This window comes from Paroedura picta, chromosome 3, assembly GCF_049243985.1.
Source record: "Paroedura picta isolate Pp20150507F chromosome 3, Ppicta_v3.0, whole genome shotgun sequence".
NCBI classification, from domain to species: domain Eukaryota; kingdom Metazoa; phylum Chordata; class Lepidosauria; order Squamata; family Gekkonidae; genus Paroedura; species Paroedura picta.
This window is the reverse complement of record NC_135371.1, coordinates 125,481,607-125,486,790: the sequence shown is the minus strand read 5'-3', so window position 1 is coordinate 125,486,790 and position 5,184 is coordinate 125,481,607.

Below are 5,184 nucleotides of genomic sequence, written 5' to 3'. Positions count from 1 at the left end.
GGAGGGAGAATGAAGAAAGAGGCTCAAGGCATAGCAAAAAGAATGATAGGAGTACAATGACAATAAAAGACAGTAGATCTGCCAACAATAATTATTAGACATTTTCTTCTCTCTCATCAATTTAAAAACAGCAGAGTTTGCTAAGTTTATGAATACTTTGCAAGCCTAGGTAGACTGGCCTTTACAATTTTCTTTCTGGACTTAGCTGATCAATAAAAAAAGCAAAATGTTCCTTTTTTAATCCTTTCGTAATTCCAAACTATATCTCTGATCATGCACATCAGAAGGTACTTGATTGTTCACAGGAAATGACAGATCATCTGACAGAGAGTACTATCCAGGTGTTTTCTTTTCTTTTCTTTTTTTCTTTTTTTCTTTTTTTCTTTCTTTCTTTCTTTCTTTCTTTCTTTCTTTCTTTCTTTCTTTCTTTCTTTCTTTCTTTCTTTCTTTCTTTCTTTCTTTCTTGCTAAATTTCCTATCAACAAAACCTATTCCGGGTGGGGGTTATTTTATTTTTTCCATCAAATCACAGCTGAACTATGGAGTGCCTATAGGGTTTCCAAGGCAAGAGACTTTTAGAGATGGCTTGCCTTTGCCTACCTCTGCATAGCAACCCTGATCCTTCATGGTGGTCTCCCTTCCAAATAATAACCATGGTTGACCCAGCTCAGCTTTCAAGATCTGATGAGATCAGGCTAGCCTTGAGTACCCACACCAAGGCTTCCTATTTAGGCAGAAGTGCCCAAGAAGAGGTGAATAGGACCAATTTCGCATGAGGAATTTGCCCCTGGACAACCTCTTATTGCTTGCAGATTTAGTGCTGCTTCCACATGACGTTGGCAGCAACATGAAGCTCTCCAGTGGGTGGTGTGAGTTTTCGTTTAGCTTGCTCTGTGATGAGGGAAATTGCAAAATCCTGATTTCCCTCTTCATGTCATGCTGCAAATCAGGGCGCAAACAGGAACAAGCCTGTCTAGAGGGAGAAATGTGCAACATTCTCAGTAGCATTTTGCCCGCCCTCGCACCCCCCCTTCCCTCTCCTTTTCCTGATCAATTTTTTTAAAATAAACTTTTCCTGACAATCTGACTCTCAGACAGTATGTGGGACACATACCAGCTCTGGAGCAGTTTTGTCAGGGCCCCTTCCCTCCCTCGCATACACACGGACACACAGACATAGAGAGACTTCCTTCCTTCATCCTGCCCTGGTTTGACCCTTACCTATTGGTTTCCCAACCTCCTCCCTACTTCCTCTCTCCTCCCTCGCACACAAGGACAAACACAGAGAGACTCTCCCCTCCCCCCTCCCATTTCCCCCTTTACCTATTGGTTTCCCAACCTACCTACCTCCAGGCAAGCAAACACACACACACATGCATACACACACACATATATTCACTCCCTTCCCTTCCCCCCTCCTGCTTACCTGTTCCTCTGCTGCTGGCTTAACCCCCACAGGTTGCATGTGCACACATACATGTGTGAGTACACACAGGTGTACATGTATACTTTTATTATTATTTCAAGTATTATTGTTCAAGTATGTGTGGCCACACATGAGCACATGCACAAATATGCATGCATGCACACTCACTCCCTTCCCTTCCCCCCTCCCTCTCCTGCTTACCTGCTTGTCCACCAATACCTCAGCCCCCATGGGTTGCACAGCAGCTGCCCAGGCCCCAGGGGTTGGGGCAGCTGCTTCAAATGCCTTGAGGACATGGCAGCTACAGCCTTGTCCCCTCATGGTTTGTTCAGAGGCTGCCTTGGCCCCTGGGGCTGGTGCGGCTGCTGCCTCAGCCTCGTGGGTGGGGCAGCCACTGCCTTGGTCCCAGCGGGTCGTGCAACAGCTACCCAGGCCCCAGGGGCTAGCGTGGCTACTGGCTGAGCCCTCCATTTTCTGGCACATTTTGTCGGTGGGACAATGGACCTCACATCCATCTACATTTCTGTTTAACGAGGCATGCCAGAAGATGTGTCCCACATCAAAAATGGCATGGTCCATGTAGCTACGGGACTGCAAAGCAACATAGCCATACATCAAATAAAATGTTCTCTTCTGTGTACATGTAATATTATGATCAGGCAGCTTAAAAAAACATTTGTGTTTGTGTTTTCTGTCGGTGGGGTATGAAGAGGGGAAGATGGTGTGTGTGTGATGCAGCAACCCTCTCCCTATTAGCTTAGCATCTGTGCTCTTTGTTTAAAATCTTTATCATTAACACACAATCACTGGGATCCAGTTACCATGGCCAGCCTACCACAAATCTATCCAATCATAAAGAGAGACCATTATACAAAGAATCCCGAGAATGGATTTAAGGAAATTTTTTATTGTTGTAGCATGATCCCGAAGCAATTAGGAAGTGCAAGGTTGTTTTAAAAAAAATGTTCTACTGTTGTTGAATTTCCCCCATAGCAGTGAGGTGAGGAAGTGAGGGAGGAAGTTTCAGTCCCCAAAACAACTGCTGTGAACGAATTGGTGGCTTTCACTAATTGACCACTCAAGGAGCTGGGGCGAAACGTCCGGTTGTCCACACTTCCTGCTTCTCCACCGCCTTGTCATGAGTCAAAAAGCTACAATGAGGCAGTGGGAAAATGTGGATGGGGTCTCCCATCAGGAAGCATGCAAAGCATGCATGGTTTCCTATCACGTGTTTGCAAGCAGGAGGTGGCACACGCTTTACGTCTTCATGTGGAATCGGTCTAGATGTTGGACTAGTATTTGTCAATGATGATTTAAGTATAGAATAAGGTACCTTATATCCCCTGGCAAGTGTTTGTGGCAAGTTCTGTGTGTGTGTGTGTGTGTGTTGTGTACAGTAACCAGGAAGCAAATAATAGTGGCTGCTTTATTGATCCTCTAGTGACCCGTTTTAATCTTTTCCCATCAGCAGTGAGTAGCCAGCAGGACACCTGCAAGATATGTTGCTTTTTTTTGAGGAAAAAGTCTCAAACCGGTCTGGTTCCATAATGGACCTGGATGGCATTTAAGCTCACTAGGAAGCAAAAGGGCCTCCCATGTCACTCATTTCTATGGCATGTAATGATCACTACTTTACAGGTCGGGAAGCAACTGGCTACTCAAGTTGACAGAATAGCTGCTTGCTACTTCATAAGGTAACCATAATGGGAGCATTTCTTCTGAGGGAGACTTACAACCTGCATCACTTTTTTTTAATATCAACGTCACAAGAGCAGGGCTGCTCTGAGGGCAGCTCTGGGTGCAGCCCACTGGCTGCATCTATTTTTAAAGTTTCACCCAGTGATGTTCCTTTATGGACATTATGGACCCATGTTTTTCCTGAGATCAGTTACCTTCGCATCAGCACTTACCAGCTGGCCGACAGACTGAGTACAGAAATAGGGTGTCAATGCCGAGTGACTCCTGTCCTCCATGTATGGCAATGAGGTTCATTTTCCATCCTTCCCTCATTAAATGTTCAACTTGAACCAGATAATCCAGTAGCAAATGCTTCCACCCAAAGGTGGAGCAACCTGAGATTACCAGTTATTCAATCCTGAGTGACTTTCATGTTCAGAGAAATCTTTAAAATGTGAAGGAAATGCCATTTTTTTACAGCTCCAGATAATCAGAAATAAAGCCTTCAAACAGAATCAGATGCCAAGGAGCTAAAGAGATTAAAATTCCCAGTGGGGCTCTCAAGAACATATACCTACCACTCAGCCATCCCAGATGGCTGTTGTAATATGATTCAATATTATAGCATCTGATTTAGCTCACAGCATGTTTGCTAAAATTTTATTAGTATCATTGCTGCTTAATTAAACTCTTTCCCTCTTGTAAAGAGGATTTATTTACACATTCATAGCAGCAAGCAGGCAACAACCATTCCTTGTATCTGCTTTTTAAAAAAAGAGCAAGCATTTCATTAAATGTATAAATAGCAATGTACAGAACCCAGCCTGAGTGGAAATGTATGATTTCAACAACACACCCTGGTTGGTCTTACAAATATTGGGTTATTGACCTGAACAATGCACTTTTCTAGTCGTCCGCAACTCCTGTCCTCCATGTATGGCAATCCAGTGATCTGGGTATATGTTCAGTGATACTGACAATAGTTCCTCATCATCAGATACTGAAACTCTTTTAATCAGCATACTCAATCTGGACTAGCAGAAAAGTCAACGTTCTATATGGAAGATTCACCCTCCCATGCACACCCCCTTATATGTAAACTGCTCCTGCGGAGCGGTAGTAATAAAATGCTAAGGGCAATGTGGGAGGAGAAAGGACGGGCCCTGTTCGGGATAAAAATTTAGAGGGCCCTCCGAGTGTCAATCCAGGGCTCCCCATTGGCTGCTTGGCCCGGCCTCGCCTGGGCTGGCTGGGGAGTCACCACTCAGAGGAAGAAGCCTTACCCAATGGTAAGTCCACCGGCCGGCTTCCCCTCACCCTTGGGAAAGGAGCAGGGACGCCACGTCGAAGAAACAGCCTCCCTGTTCCTTTCCTGCCCTGGGTCCCCTTACGCTGCGGGGGGGGGGGCAGGAGATGTCCCCAGATCGCAGGAGGGTCCCTTTATGCTGCGGGGGCAGGGGAGAAGGCCCCAGGTCGCGGAAGGCCCCAGGTCATGGCGGGGGCTTCTCCCGGCCCCGGAATGTGGCAAGGCTGTTCCTGGGGCTGGGAGAAGGCCCTGGGTTGCGGATGGGTGGCCGGGTGGGCGTGGGCCTTCCCCCGGCCCCAGGAACAGCCTCACAGACACGGCGAGGCTGTTCCTGGGGTCAGGAGAAGGTCCTGGGTCATGGCCGAGTGGCCGGTTGGGCATCGGCCTTCTCTCGGCCCCGGGTCATGGGTAGGTGGGCGGGGGCCTTCTCCCGAACCTGGGAACAGCCTTGCTGTGTCTGTGACACGGCGAGGCTGCTCCTGGGGCTGGGAGAAGGCCTCCAGTTGCATCTGGGTGGGTGGGTGGCCACCTCCTTTCTCCCAGCCCCAGGAACAGCCTGGCTGCATCGCAGACGTGGCCAGGCTATTCCTGGGCCCGCCTTACAACCCTGCCCGCTAGCGCCCGCTGTATTTTTCTTATAGCGGGCTTAAATTCTAGTTATAACATAATGCAGTGGTTCCCAACATATTTGAGCTGGCAAGCACATTTGGAATTTGGATAGAGGGTGGTAGAGCCACCCACAAAATAGCTGCCATGGAAAGTGGAGTCAGTCATA